Consider the following 17,166-nt stretch of genomic DNA (forward strand, 5'->3'; position numbering starts at 1 on the left):
CATTATTTACAAACCAGAAATTAACGTTTATATATCTTATTATTCAGGCATATAATAGTTAACTAATATGTTAATAAATGCTTTATAACTCAACTTCATGCAGTTTTGTGACCTGATCTAAAGTGAGGACTATTCATGCTTTATAAATCCCTTATAAATGACAAATAACGGCTCAGAATCAAATGAACAATAATGTTTGCAATCTTTTCTGAAATGTAAAATTACTGTAAAGTTTAAACATTGCTGAATAACAGGAGTGTCAAAATACAACAAAACTGGATAAAACAACAATATAATAATTAAACATTGTAATAAAATGTCATGTTTAAACTCTACAGTGATTTTATTTTAGATAAGGTTGCAAAGATTTATTTTTTATTTGAAGTACAGTTTTATTTGTGTATCTTTAAATGAATTGGAATGAATGATGTAATTTTTCCTGTTTAGAATTTAACTGAGCCTTTATTTGTCATTTATAAAGGATTTATAAAGCATGAATAGTCCTCACTTTAGATTAGGTCACAAAACTAGGTGAAGTTGAGTTAGTAAAGTATTTATTAACATACATAGTAACCATTAATATATGCCTGAATAATAAGACACATAAACGTTGATTCAATAGTTTATTAATCATTTACTAACTCATTCTGAATGATCCTAAAAACCCTCAACTACTCTTAAATACAAATGGTTTGTAAATAATGCGATACTTAAATTAGTAATGAAAAATAAATAATTTTCCAAGTATGAAAATACAATTATTAAGCACATTTTAAATGGGATTATAAGTCAAGAATAGAGCATTTGTAGCTGCAGTTATAAACTGCTTACTAACGTTTATTAATGTAGAGTTAATGCTTAACGGATAATGAATTCACTATTTGCTAATGCTTATTAAATGATTTATAGTGTGTAGTTATTATAAAGTGTTACCCATCATTCTACTTAACAGAAATAATGTCCAGTATGGAATATAAAGTCATAGTGTAGTATGAGCTTGGAGGACTGCATACTTACATCTCTGCAATGACTCAAATCACTTATTAATAAAGTCATCTGGGATGGCAAAGAAAGCGTTCTTGTAGGACTTCCAGAGAGTTCTTTGTATCCATCTTTAATGCCCCCTTCTTCATCTTACCCCAGACATGCTCAATACAACATGTCTGGTGACTGGTGGGGTGGGGGGGGAGTGAGCGAGGTATCTGAATAGGGGCGTGTCCGCGCGAGACGTACCTGATGAGTGGTGGGGGTGAGTTGAGCTCTACATACCTGAAGTCGGGGTGAGTTGCGGGCAATGTACCTGAAGAGCTGGGACGAATGCGGTGGAGAGGGGTGTGCAACGTATTAAAGGACTGAGCGGGAGACTTGCGATTTCCGGGAGATTATCATTCATTTGCGGGCATCCGGGAGTCTCTATGCATTTGCGGGATACTCACGGAACTTCTGGGAGACTTGGGATATCTGCATTCAATGTTGGTTCTTGCAACACATTTCAAAAAAAGTTTTTCATTTATCACTTTGTATTGTTGTCATTCCTTTTCACAACACTTAAAAAACATTTAGAGACTGAAGACACCAAGTGATGAAGTGTTTCAGGTGTAATTTTGTCTCATTTTCACTGCAAACAAGTCTTAAGCTGGGTAAGAGTACGGGGTCTTTATTGTCGCATTTTGTTCTTCAAAATGTGCCACACATTCCTTATTAGAGGCAGGTCAGGACTGTGGGCGGGCCAGTCAAGTACCTCTATCCTCTTCCTCTGCAGCCAGGACTTTGTAATGTGTACAGAATGTGGTTTGCATTGTCTTGTTAAAATATGCATGCGTGTTCCTGGAAAAGAAGGCAGCTTATTGTGCTCCAAAATCTCTATGTTCTTTTCAACATTAGTGGTGCCATCACAGAAGTGCAAGTTACTCTACCTTTCCAATGGTTTTGACCCTAGGCATGGGGTGATAACCGTGTTCAAGGTATACCGCGGTTTGAAAAGTCAAGGTTTTAAAATCGTCAAAATTTTTATTTAAGGTATGAGTACGATTTTTTTTTTTAATTTACTTTTTTTGTTTGTTTTTTTAGGACAGCAGTATCTCCAGCAGAAAAAAGTAAATTGTAAAGAAATCTGTGTTTTTGAAACAAATGAAGACAACAGAAGTCTGGCTCATTTTCATTATACAGCCTGACATGTTTACTGTTCCAAAAATGTTTAAATGTTTCCCAAATTAAAATATATTGTGTACAAAGGGGGCGATGCGGTGGCGCATTAGGTAGTGTTGTCGCCTCACAGCAAGAAGGTCGCTGGTTCGAACCTCGGCTGGGTCAAGTGGCGTTTCTGTGTGGCCATTGCATGTTGAAAAAAATTCTAATATTTGAATGATTGATTGGTAGGTAAGTAGTTTGGTTTGTTGATTGATTTATTGGTTGGTGGCCTGGTTGATTGATTGGTAGGTAAGTAGTTTGTTTTGTTGGTTGATTTATTGGTTGGTGGGCTGGTTGATTGGTTGATTGATTGGTAGGTAACTAGTTTGGCTTGTTGGTTTATTTACTGGTTGGTGGGCTGGTTGATTGGTTGATTGATTGGTAGGTAACTAGTTTGGCTTGTTGGTTTATTTATTGGTTGGTGGGCTGGTTGATTGGTTGATTGATTGGTAGGTAACTAGTTTGGCTTGTTGGTTTATTTATTGGTTGGTGGGCTGGTTGATTGGTTGATTGATTGGTAGGTAACTAGTTTGGCTTGTTGGTTTATTTATTGGTTGGTGGGCTGGTTGATTGGTTGATTGATTGGTAGGTAACTAGTTTGGCTTGTTGGTTTATTTATTGGTTGGTGGGCTGGTTGATTGGTTGATTGATTGGTAGGTAACTAGTTTGGCTTGTTGGTTTATTTATTGGTTGGTGGCCTGGTTGATTGATTGGTAGGTAACTAGTTTGGCTTGTTGGTTTATTTACTGGTTGGTGGGCTGGTTGATTGGGTGATTGATTGGTAGGTAACTAGTTTGGCTTGTTGGTTTATTTATTGGTTGGTGGGCTGGTTGATTGGTTGATTAATTGGTAGGTAACTAGTTTGGCTTGTTGGTTTATTTATTGGTTGGTGGCCTGGTTGATTGATTGGTAGGTAACTAGTTTGGCTTGTTGGTTTATTTACTGGTTGGTGGGCTGGTTGATTGGGTGATTGATTGGTAGGTAACTAGTTTGGCTTGTTGGTTTATTTATTGGTTGGTGGCCTGGTTGATTGATTGGTAGGTAACTAGTTTGGCTTGTTGGTTTATTTATTGGTTGGTGGCCTGGTTGATTGATTGGTAGGTAAGTAGTTTGTTTTGTTGGTTGATTTATTGGTTGGTGGGCTGGTTGATTGGTTGATTGATTGGTAGGTAACTAGTTTGGCTTGTTGGTTTATTTATTGGTTGGTGGGCTGGTTTATTGGTTGATTGATTGGTAGGTAACTAGTTTGGCTTGTTGGTTTATTTATTGGTTGGTGGGCTGGTTGATTGGATGATTGATTGGTAGGTAACTAGTTTGGCTTGTTGGTTTATTTATTGGTTGGTGGGCTAGTTGGTTGATTGGTAGGTAACTAGTTTGGCTTGTTGGTTTATTTATTGGTTGGTGGGCTGGTTGATTGGATGATTGATTGGTAGGTAACTAGTTTGGCTTGTTGGTTTATTTATTGGTTGGTGGGCTAGTTGGTTGATTGGTAGGTAACTAGTTTGGCTTGTTGGTTTATTTATTGGTTGGTGGCCTGGTTGATTGATTGGTAGGTAACTAGTTTGGCTTGTTGGTTTATTTATTGGTTGGTGGCCTGGTTGATTGATTGGTAGGTAACTAGTTTGGCTTGTTGGTTTATTTATTGGTTGGTGGGCTGGTTGATTGGATGATTGATTGGTACACTGTAAAAAATGTCAGTGAAAACTACAGTAAAAAACTGTAAAGCAGCAACAGTAAAAGACTATTTAAACCAAAATAGTATATGACTGTATTACATACATTAAATCACCGTAATTTAGGAAAGAGTACATAACTTTAATTTTTACTCTTTTAATATGTAATAAATACAACTTTTTACAGTAAAAATATATTTTTTTGGTGAAATAAATAAAAAAATACCGTAACTTCTCAAGCAAGTAATTACCCTAAAATCAACAGTATAATTCTGTGTAAAAACACATTTTGTTGATGTGTACTATAAAATTTACAATATAAAACCTTCAAAAATTCAACAGAAACTTACTTTAAATTCTACAGTAACAAGAGGTTAAAAGAATGGTATATGTTAGTCAAATAAAAGGGATAGTTCACTCAAAAAGAAAAAAATCCAAACCCGTAAGACCTTTGTTCATTTTCAGAACACAAATTAATATATTTTGGATTTAATCGTAGTTCCTCCCATAGACAGCAAGGGTTCTTACGCCACAAATTACAATGTTAAAATCCAAAGTATTTTAATTTCTGTTCCGAAAATGATTAATGACATATTTATTTATTTTTTTGGTCAAACCATCCACTTTGTTGAAAAACAAAAACAAAAAACAGCATATGCTGGTAAGGTATGCTGGTTTCAATGCTGGTCTTGCTGGTCTCAATGGTGGTCAGGGCCAAGATATTACATTGAAACCAGAATACGGGCATCAAAACATAGGCTACATCACCAGCATATGCTGTTTTATTTGAGTCTTTAATGTAAAATGTTATAATATTCTGTCATTTACTGTACTTTTGTGTATTGTTCATTAAATAGGCCCTATGGATCAAATCTGAGATTTAATTGCTAAAGGCAATGAAAAACAAATTCAAGATATAATTGTAAAAATACAAATATATCGACCTTTATGTAATCATTCATTCGTTCATTTTCTTTTCGGCTTAGTCCCTTATTCATCAGGGGTCACCACAGCCGAATGAACCGCCAATTTATCCAACATATGTTTTACACAGCGGATGCCCTTCCAACTGCAACCCATTACTGGGTCCATCCATACACACTCATTCACACACATACACTACTGCTTGTCTTTGGACTGTGGGGGAAACTGGAGCACCCGGAGGAAACCCACGTGAACACGGGGAGAACATGCAAACTACACACAAACGCCAACTGGCCCAGTCGGGGCTCGAACCAGTGACCTTCTTGCTGTGAGCACTACCCACTGCGTCACCGTGTTGCCCACTATGTAATCATGTTGTAAAAATATTAGATTTTTCATATTACTTTGTATTTAATCACAACTATATAGGTTAAAGGCTGAAATAAAAGGTTGAAATAAAAGATGCTAGAATGAGCAAAAATAAAAGATGAATTATGAAGACAATTATGAAAGTGTTTTTAATTATGAAATGTGTTTTATTATTGATTATTTATTATTAAACAGCATGTTTTAAAAATTCTGTAAAAAACATGAACACACATGCAGAGAAAAAAAAAATCACGATCTGCATGCAATGCAAGTGGTGAGTCCAATGCCTATTTTAAATTTTTTCATAGGGTAACTTGCAATTTGTGAAGTTGGGGGAAGACTTTTTGTCTGACGCAAAGTGTATTTATTTAACAATTACTTGTTAACTTGAGTATAAATTACGAACATTTATACTATTCAAAGTGCATATTTAAATGTAGTAATAGCACCACTCAGTAAACGAAGGTGAACTGTCAACGTTATTTTATATTTCAGTTGGCGAAAAATGAGCGCGCACACCGTTTAAAATGGCGGAATAGCACCGCCCAATGAGCTAACGTGAACTGTCGACATTTTATATTTCAGCCGCCGATTTAGCGCGCCCGCTCTTCAACTTGTGATGCTTAGTGCAAACCTTTGGCACCTGCTAACTCCCTGCTAACGAGGTAAGTCTGTTTGACAACACGGTTCTACACTAAAAGTACATTTTACAGAATCAGTATTAGCGATGTTGAGTTGCAATTTCTGTGGCAAGTCAGTCAAATCATTGAGGGCTTATGTAATACATTGCAAACTTCACCGAAATGAACCGCGTTTATTTAAGTGCTTTGCAGCCGAATGCAAACAGACTTTCTGTACATATGCATCGCTTAAGGCTCATTTTTACAGAAAACATAACGTAAATGCGCCTGTTAACGTTGCTGTCGGGACAGATGTTATGCCTATTAAATGTGCAATGGCGTTATGTGATCGACAGTGTGAAGATGCTAAATCTCTAATAGCACACTTGAAAGACCACATTGTAGAAGGACGTGTTGTGAGTTGTCCAGTAAGAGGATGCACAGATGCTTTTAAAGTTAAATCTTCCTTTACCTCCCACATGTCACGGAAACACAAACATTTCACAGAAAGCACAATTAGTGACTTGTACAGAGACTCGTCGGCTTATCAGTCATCTTCACAATCTGTAACAACCGAATTAACGTCACATGACTGTGGCCATGAATTTGAATGTGATGTAGATACATCCGACGATTTCAACGATCTTTTTCTTAAAAATATTTGTTTATTTTACTTAAAACTGCAAGGGCAGCTCTTAGTGCCTGATTCAACCACACAGAACATTGTTGAGGAGATTCAAAATATACACGAGTTGGGTCAGACATATACTTTAAGTAAACTTGCTTCACAGCTAAAGAATGAAACATCCTTAACAGAAGATGAGATCACCAAAATTTGTCAGTCTGTCAAGGAATCTGATCTGTTTTCTGCATGTCATACAGGGCCAATGAGGACTGCACACACAAGAGCTCAGTGTTTCAAAAAAAATTTCAATTATGTGGAGCCTAAGACTGTTTTGTTAGGAAGGGATGAGAACAGAAAAGATAGGTTTGCCTATTATGTGCCAGTCAAAGAGACTTTAAAATGCTTATTGCAGTCTGATATGTGGCAGGATTGTATGTCTGAGGAGCACCCCACTGACACACCCACAGATGTTTTAACTGATGTTACTGATGGCCAGATGTTCAAATCAAATGAATTTTTTGTTCAGAATCCATCAGGCCTAAAACTAGTACTGTATCAGGATGCATTTGAAGTTGTTAATCCTTTAGGCTCTGCAAAGACAAGACATAAAATATTAGCTGTTTATTTATCTGTAGCTAATTTGCCACTTCATGTAAGGTCAGACACAAACCACATGTCACTTGTTTTATTGTGCAGAGAAAAAGATTTTAAAGAATTTGGGCATGCTAAGGTGTTCTCTAATTTACTAGCAGACTTAAAGTATTTGGAGGAGAATGGAATTCCTGTTTCAGATGAAACCGTAGTAAAAGGAACGGTCTATTGCATTGCCGGCGATAATTTAGGATCCCACTGCATTGGTGGGTTCTCTGAAAATTTCAGCCGTGCAGAACATTTCTGTAGATATTGTCTAATTACTCGATCTGAATTTCAGGGTGATCCAAATCTGTGTGGACCAGCCCGGACAATTCAAAACTATAACTCAGCAATTGACCGCATCCAAGCAGAAGGAGCACAAGACGTGGAAGGAGTAAAATTCAGGTCAGAATTCAATACTTTGAAATACTTTAATGTGTGTCAGCCTGGTCTGCCACCTTGTGTGGGACACGACATATTTGAGGGTGTTTTGTCATATGATGTGGCACTGTATCTGAAATACTTCATAAAAAAAAAAAATGGTTCACATACTCTACATTGAACAGGCGTATTAAACAGTTCAAATACTGTGCCTCAGATGCTGCTGCTAAGCCATGTGAGGTCAACCCTCAAGCAGGTAAGCTCACTGGAAATGCAATACAGAACTGGAATTTTTTAAGACTGATGCCTCTCATAATTGGTGATCAAGTGAAAGATGCAGCAGATGATGTGTGGCAGCTGACTCTGCAGCTGAAAGACATTGTGGACATGGTATGTGCTCAGAAAATCTCTGTTCCTCAAATTGCATATCTTGAAGTCCTTATTGAAGAGTATTTAGAATCCAGAACATCTATATTCCCCGAAACTAAGCTGAGACCTAAGCATCATTACTTACGCCATTATCCAGCACTGACTCTGAAATTTGGCCCCTTGATTAGATTGTGGACAATGCGTTTCGAAAGCAAGCATAGCTATTTCAAAAGATGTGCAAGAAATTTGAGGAATTTCAAAAACCTTGGTCTCACTTTGTCTAACAGACATCAGATGTTGCAGGCTTATTTATCAGCAGGCTCCAATAGACAGGCTGTTTTGCAAATTAAAGGTGGTTCTCCATTCTACTCAACACTGTACAGTAAAGGCATTCAGGATGCAGTCAGACAATATGGTTTCACTGATACCAACACAGCTGTCACAGTAGAAATGGTTTATAAAGGAACAGCCTACAAGAAAGGACAGTTCCTTGTCACAGGGTATACTGACTTGGTGGAATTTGGTGAACTTGTGCTCATTTTGGTAAAAAACAACACCGTTTATCTTTTGGTGTCAATGTACACAGCAGAATTCCTTCCTCAGTACCATGTGTACTCAGTGAGGAAAGACAATGAAATGATCCAGTGTTTTAACATCTGTGACATGATTGATTTCTATCCATTGGCTGCTTACATGAAAGATGGACAACGACTGGTTCCATTGAAACACAGTGTTTTGTCACACTAATTATGTCTTGTGCTGTCAAAATTGAAAGTTTTTTTTTTCTTTTTGTCTTTTTACATTTTTTTACTCAGAATGGATGACGTAGAGCCAAGCAACATAAGCAGTGCCATTACTAATGTGTTACCAGACCTACCAACCTCAAATCTAAATATTGTATTGGAGACATTACAATCTTTAGGTGTGGGAGCCACTGAAGATTTACAGTATATTAAGGAAGCTGATCTGCTCACAGTACTGAGACCAGTTCAAGCTAGAAAACTGTTGGCTGCATGGAAACAATCCAGTAAGTACATTATGCAGAAAGTTACATTTACTTGTAAGTTAAGATAAAAAAAACAAATTTCATTCTGTACATTTAAATTTCAATTTATTTTACAGCAGAGACAACTGAATTCCATAGTCAGTCAACATTGACCTCTCCAGTGTCCTCAGCGTGCTCCTCAGTCTCACTGTCTTCCTCACCCTCACCCTCACCATCACCCAGACACATGATTGCTACTGCAGATTGGGTCGACAGCTTCCAGATTCCATGGGAGAAGCTCCCAGAAGCCTTAATGCAGAGTTTGGAGAGAGGGAAAAGGCCAAGCTCAAAGTTACGCAGAGAAATGATCCGAATTGTAGTTGCTGAAATGATGCATGCCTCTTCTTCTCCTGGTAAACAATCCTCCACAGAGGTTGCGAAGAAAATGGTAGCAAAGTATCCACTGTCACTGCAAGATGTTATAGAAGGTGATGTGGTAGGAACAGGATATCACTCACTCGTCAAGCAGCTGCAAGCACGAATTGAAAATGTAAAGCGGTCTTCAGTACCAAGAATATTAAAGCGCAGACGGGGGTCAGATGAATTTGACACAGATGAAATCACAGCTGAACAGAGGGCAGCTGTTCAGGACACATATGGCTGCATAAAGTGGGAAATGAAGTTTATGCCAGTGAGTGAGACACTGGAAAGCCAAGAAGAGAAAAAAGAGAAAATGAAAGTGATATTTGAACAGGCAACCTTCAACACAGAGGAGGTAAAACATCTCATGAAGTGCACATACTTCTCCCAGCGTAAATCAGTGAACAGTGGAACCGATCTGCAATTCCTCATGCAAGAGTGGCCTTTCTTATTCAAGGAAGTTGGCATGGCAGTTCACTTTCATGAATTAACTGGTGTTTCCCTGAAAGAGACTTTCCTCAGTAATGTTGAAAAAAAAGGAAAACGTGTTTTAGATTTCATGAGAAGTGTTTGTGCAGAAAAAAGCAAACATGTTTTGCAAGCGGCCACAAAGCTGAAAATTCTGAGAGGACAGCTGGAGGGCTGCTCAGAAGATGTAAAAGATCTGGTGCTCCTCATCCTCTCCTACTTTAATGAAAAAGAGGAGGACTTGTTCTTCTATGTGGAAGAAACTTGTATGGCAAAAGAAGTACAAGTGGAAGGCTTACCTGTGACTCCATGCATCATTGTATGCGGTAAGTTGATCTGTTTTTTTGAAGGAGTCAGAGCTCATGTGTAATACATGTGTAATAGTTATTTTCTAACTATGTTTTCTTGCAGGAACATCATGCTATGCTGCAAAGCATTTCATGCTGAGTGTTGACCAGAAAATTGTCAACGAATACATCTCCACCTTCATCTCGGCTGTTTGCATGATGTTTGCAACCTACTACTGCCTCAACATTCACTATCCTGTGGGTCTGGGCTCCACACTTGAGTTTATTCAGAGGTAAATAATTTTATTTATTTATTTATTTTAAACAAATCACTTAATCTAGTGGTTAATTTTGAATTCTTGCATTCATAAAGGTGTTTCTTCAACATCAATCCTGAGAAGGGCACAAAAGTGGAAACTAAGAAAAACAAGAAACAGCTAACAGTGAATCCAAGAGTCCTCACACTCATTGCAGATCTCTCAGATCATGAGTGGAGAGAGGCATGTTAAATATGGACTTTCAGTTCACATCATTTGAAGTGTTAACACAACACGTATACACCACTAATTGAGTTTTCAGTTTACCTTATCTGTTAACCACCAACAAAGAAAGTACGCTTTTAGTATTTGGGTTAATGATAATGTTTTATTGAGCATTGTTTTTGTTTAATTGGTAAACTGGCTTATTCCAGATTTTGTTAAAAGTACAATGTAACAGACATTTTTGTTAAAGGCTGCATTTGTTCCATTTTTTTTCTAGTTTTCATTGAGGGAAAGAGCAAATTTATATACTAAATTTATTTTTCTAAAGATGTTACAAAACAAATTCATTATACTCCCTGCACATAGTGTTATATGCTTATGATTTTGGCATTTATAATTATTATTAATTTATTTTTTTTGTTTCAAAATATTCTGGTACTAGCAAGGAGTTCAGAGTGTTTGGCTGATTACATGCGGAGTTTAATAAACCTTTTGGAAAATGCTTTCCAGACACCTTTTTTTCAGTGATTATTGTGACACTTCAGATTAAGTTAATGACTGGTGGGATTGCTAAAATCTAAGAATCTACGTAAAAGTAAGTAAACTAAACACTTGAGAATATTTATGTAATTATTTTTACACAAAACAGCATGTGTAAACACATTCTATAAGCTAAATATTGCATATTGTGTAAAATTAAAGCTTTTATCTTCTAACACATTTCAGGCACTGCATTCAACCTTCACTAGATGATGACTTCAAGGAAACACATTTCTGGACAAAAAGTGTTAATTAATACTTTTTTTTTAATAATGTTTATTTTTTTTAAAATTTCACTTTTAATGAGACATTTTTGTTGTATCCACTTTATTGAACAGCAACACTAAAGTTCATCAGGAAACAATGGAAAGAGATCAGGATTGCAACTTTGGTTGCTGCAATAACGGTATGTGTTGTGTTGAACTTGTTGAGCGGCTTGTGAAGCACAGCTGTTGTTTTTCCCTAAATGTAGCCATTTATTTAGTACATGTAGTGTGCATACTGCTTTTAAAAGAGTGAAAGATATGCTTGAAACATTTTTGTCTTATTTAGGACAATATATTTTCTTATGTCTGCCAGAGTTTGAACACAAGGACTCTCTTTTCCTGACAAGTCTCTATTTGGATAAGAGACCTTTCAAGTATAAATTTGGGTAAGTTTTGTTGATTATTAAACATCAATTTAAAAGTACTAATTACCTATTTAACTCTTGCTTTACCTTACACAGATGAGCAATTCGGTGCTTCCAACTTTGCAGAAACGGGGTGTGGCCAGGCTCTAAGCTTCAGTGAGTACATATAAATTATAAGCTTTTAAATTAACTGCCATGCATCAATTTGTCAGATCATACATGCTACTGTTTGGTCAGTTGCTCAACTAACCTTACTCTGTTGGTATCACAAAATTGTAGAACTAAAATTACCTTTCATTAAAAGAGTATTTTATTACAACCCAAACGTGTTTCCAATCTTTCCTTGTATAGCAGTGGATTGTCCTAATTTACAATCTCAAAACAGATTTTTATGCTTGATCTCAACTGAAGTGTAATTTTATTTTAGTTTATATTTAACTTAATTTTATGCTAGCTTTTAAAAAATAATAAAAAATTATATTGCTAAAGTTGTCTTGCACATTTACAGAACAATATTACCACACATTCATCACATTGTCATCTTAGTAAAGTTTGTGTTTAAAAAAAAAAAAAGAGTAAAGAAAATCTCAGCTAAATTGTATTATATTTATGTACATTGTTTACATTATTATTATTATTCTTTTGAGTTGGAAATAACACAAACTGCTCAATATTTCGAAACTGCAGCAATATTTACTGTAGCTATTGTGTAAATGCTAAAATTAGTTATATTTATTTAATAACTATTAATGTTAGAATTGTTCCTTTTTTGTTTCTTTTCCCCTGTTCACAGAGAGGACCTTCTAAAAGTTCCGGTTTTCTGAACATTGTATCCTGTGTGTAAGAGACCTCTCTTCAGTCAAGTCTGGACCCAGTCAGACGCCAGTCTTAAGGATAATTGATGGTAAGCAGTGTTATAGTATGGTGTAACAAATGCTAGGTAGACTCAAGCAGTCGTGGGTGATAAAAATTGTTATTTCATCATTTCATTTTTGTAATTAAAAAAAGATACACAGTATAAATACACAAATTAAATAAATGGTGCATTTATGTTTTAGCTACAGTAGGTGTATTTATATAGAGGAGCAGGAGTGCTGGTCAGAAATAAAATGAAGAAGCAAATTATCAATTTAATAATTGAAGCATAAAAATTTACATAAATTACCATTTAAATGGACAAATAAATAGACAATTGTAAAACTATTTATTTAATTCATGTTTTAAAATGTGAATTAATCAAAGCGTAAAAAGTATATTTATTCATTCATTTTCTTTTTAACTTAGTCCCTATATTAATCCCTTTATTGTGGGTCGCCACAGCGGAATGAACCGCCAACTTATCCAGCATATGTTTTACGCAGCGGATGCCCTTCCAGCTGCAACCCGTCACTGGGAAACACCCATACACACTCATACACTACGGACAATTTAGCTTACCCAATTCACCTATACCGCATGTGTTTGGACTGTGGGGGAAACCGGAGCACCCGGAGGAAACCCATGCGAACGTAGGGAGAACATGCAAACTCCACACAGAAATGCCAACTGACCCAGCCGGGACTCAAACCAGCGACTTTCTTGCAGTGAGGCGATCGTGCTACCCACTGCGCTACCATGTCGCCCTAAAAAGTATATTAATAAATACTTTTACTTTGCCACATGATTTCCTCGAGTTAATCGATTTTTTTGTCTATTAACATCATTTTACAACTTTAGATTATAGTGTTTACCATCAAATTTTATATCAATAAACAACAATAGTTGACAACAGAACAGCATTAACAATACCTGCAACACTGTGATTATAATAATATATTAGCATAATGCATTAAAGGAATGGTTCATCTAAAAAAGAAAATTCTGTTATTATGTTCATGTAGTTCTAAAAACGAAAGACCTTTGTTCATCTTTTAAACACACTAAAATATATTTTATATTTAGTCCAAGAACTTTCTTATCCTCCCTTAATAAGTACATGTAATCAGTAGTTAAATAAAAATGTTATGATGATGTAACTGGTGTTATGATATACACTGGGTAATGCTCCCAGTGTACCATGTTATACATCAGAAGTGTTGTTGAAAATGTTTCCCAAAAGTATTATCATTGCTTCACACAAGGAGCATTGCTATCTGTGGGAGGATCAGAAAGAGCTCTTAGATTAAATAAAAATAATAATAATTTGTGTTCTGAACATGGACAGAAGTCTTAAGGTTTTAGAACAACATGAAGGTGAGTAATTATTGACAAAATTTTCATTGTTTGTTCAACTGTCCCTTTAATTATGACCACACACTAAAAATAATGGTTTGGGATAAAAGATAAAGTAAAAGACTCTTTATAGCAGACAATGATGTTTGTATACTCTTTTGAAAAATGTACTGTCAACACAGATCTTTAATTGCAGTTTAAAGCAAAAATGGCACACAATGTAAATATTTTATCAACTTTATATTTAAACTAGTTTTTCTACAAATATATATTTTTAAAAACAATTATTTTATTATAGATAGCAATTACTCAACCTAGAAAACTTTATTGTATTTTTTTGTAAGAATGACTAGGATTGTATCTGATGACTCCTATCTGATGATTTAGTACAAATTGTGTGAATTGTTGAATTTAGGCTCCAAGCTGACAGAGTGAAGCAAATACTTATGATAGCTCAGTGCTGAGATGTGTCTATTTCAATCTTTTGCCCTAATATTGATTATTAATTATTGTATTTATTATTAAAGTGGCCTACAAAATTCTATGGTGTTGCTTGTGTGCAGTTCATTGGTAATCAATTAAAGAAAAGAAGACTGAGTTTATTTCAGTTCAAGCATATTTCTCTTGAACTAACTTGTCTTTGTGTCTGTTTTCTGCAGAGAGATCATGCCAGTCCATATTGAAATAGTGACTACATGCAAGACTTCAAGCAGTACTACATTTCAAGTTTGGAACATACACAGTCCTGTGTCTTCCGTCAAGTGTGGGCTCAATATTGTTCAACCAGAGCAAGCAGCCCTGATGGATGTACAGTATATGTCTTCATTGATTATCCTTACTTTTATATATGGACACATTTTATTTCCAACATCAACACGCCTTTGTGAGTACACTGGTCAAGTTATTGGATCAGCTCAAACTGTTTTAACACAGTCCCTGTATGTAGTTTCATTAAAATCTAATAATTATAGTTTGTGCCTTCAGTTGCTATAGACTGTATTTACTAGTTCATTTTGCAATTCAAAAACCTGATTGATTGTTGTAAAATCTGTGGCAAACAACTGTAATGTCTTTTGTGTTTTACCGTGTTTTTTACGGTAAAGTTCTGGCAACCACAGCTGCCGGTAATTTTCTGTAAAACTGAACTTTACAATAAAATACTATTATATTTAATACAGTTGTTTTATGTTTATTACGGAAATAGAATGTAGTTAGTTTTACAGTATATTTATTATACACAGTAGTTTACTGTAAAGGAATTTACACTTACGACTGCTATTTTTAAAGTAATTTACTGTAAACATGTTTACAATACATTTGTTTTATTTAACAGAAATTTACTGTAAACATACAGCAGTTTTCAACTGTAAAATTTACAGATCATCAAAAAGTATTCTGTAAAGCATTGCACGTTGCAACCTTATATTTTACGGTGAACTTCTGGCAACCACAGCTGCCGGTATTTTACCGTATATTTCACCCGTTATTTTTTACAGTGTAGGTAACTAGTTTGTCTTGTTGGTTTATTTATTGGTTGGTGGGCTGGTTGATTGGATGATTAATTGGTAGGTAACTAGTTTGGCTTGTTGGTTTATTTATTGGTTGGTGGGCTGGTTGATTGGATGATTGATTGGTAGGTAACTAGTTTGGCTTGTTGGTTTATTTATTGGTTGGTGGGCTGGTTGGTTGATTGGATGATTGATCGGTAGGTAAGTAGTTGGGTTGTTGGTTGATTTATTGATTGGTGGGCTGGTTGATTGATTGGTTAATGGGATCACTTGTGAATGCAGCATAGATGCACATTCAGATATTCAACGTCGGATAACTGTCAATCTAATCCCTGATCTAATGGAGGGAATGAAAGCAAATATGCATATCCTTTTTTAAATACATCTAATAAAATCATTGTTACAAGACCATGTTATGCGTTTATTAAATATTTGCTTGGTTGTCTCCGAAACTCAGTTGACTTGTTTTAGATCATTAGTCACAATGTTAATGTGTCTGCAGCTTTCAGAGAATGGCATCTGCCTTCCTGTTTCGACACAGCCTTTAGGTGTCTCGCTAATCTGACACTCCAAATTCAGTTCATGCCGCCTTTACTAATGAGCTGAGCTGAAACACTTGTGTCAAATGCAGTGTGCAGAACTGAAAGCAGTTCAAGTTGAAGAACAAAAAAAATACACAAAAAAAAAACAAACAATGGCAATATTTACACACATGATTGATGTCCTAATGTCTGCAATGGCTTTTAGTCTGAAAGCAACACAGTTATTTTAGTAAGTCCAAGCACACCTGTAGAAAAGTCATTGCTAATGTTATGTATTTATTCTGCAAAGTCAACATTCTTGAACTTTTCCTGATACGCCTGGGTGTAAATGTTAGTTCCAGACTTCAAAATAAAACCAGGAAGTTTACTGATGAAATAAGATTGGACTTAATAGAACTTCTTATCCATTTTCTTCTTATCGTCAATTTGTTAGGATTATTGGCTCTCATCTATCATTGCTAGGATGCTTATTATACAGTAGTCAACAACTGAAGTGGATCAAAACTTTTCATCAAAGTTCTCTTAAAGCAGGGGTGTCCAAAGTCGGTCCCGAAGGGCCAGTATCCTGCTGAGTTTAGCTTTAACTTGCTTCAACACACATGTCAGGAAGTTTGTAGTACATCTAGTAAGAGCTTGATTAGCTGTTTCAGGTTTGTTTGAAGCTGGTTCAGGTGTGTTTGATTACGGTTCGAGCTAAATTCTCCAGAAAACCGACCCTCCAGGACCGAGTGTGGACATGCCTGTCTTAAAACTATTGTACCAGGGTGGAGTGAAAATGCAGACACAATGCAGACCCCCCGAAGGGCTTTTTATTTAAAGTGCTGGTGAAATTGAAGGTGTGTTAGGTGCGCAGGTGTCTTCAGTGAACTTCTCGTAGTCCAAGTGAAGTGGCGTTCAGATGAGTTGTAGGTGAGTTGATCCTTTTTCCTGTTTGTGCTTGTGTGAGACACCAATCACCTGTCTCAATCAGTCTGTGGTCTCTGAGAGTAAAAGAGAGAGAACTCATTAGAGTTGTGGTTAGCAGAGAGGCTTCTCAGCGTCTGTCTTCACTGTGGCGTTTTTAAAGGGCTTGAGGGAACGAGTCCCAGGTGCAGGCGATCGATGTAATTGCATCCAGGTGGCGTGAGTGCTCCTTTCCCAGGATGACGCTGCTTATCCAATAGGCCGCCCACCACACTATTCAACAACACGTAGGCTGTTTCTCAATATGCGTTCTTAAGCGGTCTTGCGTCCTTGTCTTCTTGTGTAACGTCATCATCAGCTGCCAAAGTTCAGTTCCGATACTCAAGACCGCAAGAATGGAGGATG

The 17,166-nt window shown here is 36.2% G+C and overlaps 1 long non-coding RNA gene across 1 annotated transcript; it reads left to right on the plus strand.

The window, feature by feature from the left end:
- The first annotated feature begins 5,673 nt into the window (after positions 1-5,673).
- LOC101882530 (uncharacterized) lies at positions 5,674-15,975 on the plus strand. The gene is made up of 12 exons (NR_200079.1): positions 5,674-5,821; positions 7,333-7,439; positions 8,600-8,811; positions 8,907-9,983; positions 10,069-10,237; positions 10,318-11,021; positions 11,153-11,211; positions 11,305-11,372; positions 11,546-11,618; positions 11,694-11,753; positions 12,391-12,501; positions 14,468-15,975. It is a non-coding gene; the product is annotated as an uncharacterized LOC101882530 (long non-coding RNA).
- The last annotated feature ends 1,191 nt before the right edge of the window (positions 15,976-17,166 follow it).

This window comes from Danio rerio, chromosome 21 (assembly GCF_052040795.2).
Source record: "Danio rerio strain M-AB ecotype USA chromosome 21, GRCz13ab, whole genome shotgun sequence".
NCBI classification, from domain to species: domain Eukaryota; kingdom Metazoa; phylum Chordata; class Actinopteri; order Cypriniformes; family Danionidae; genus Danio; species Danio rerio.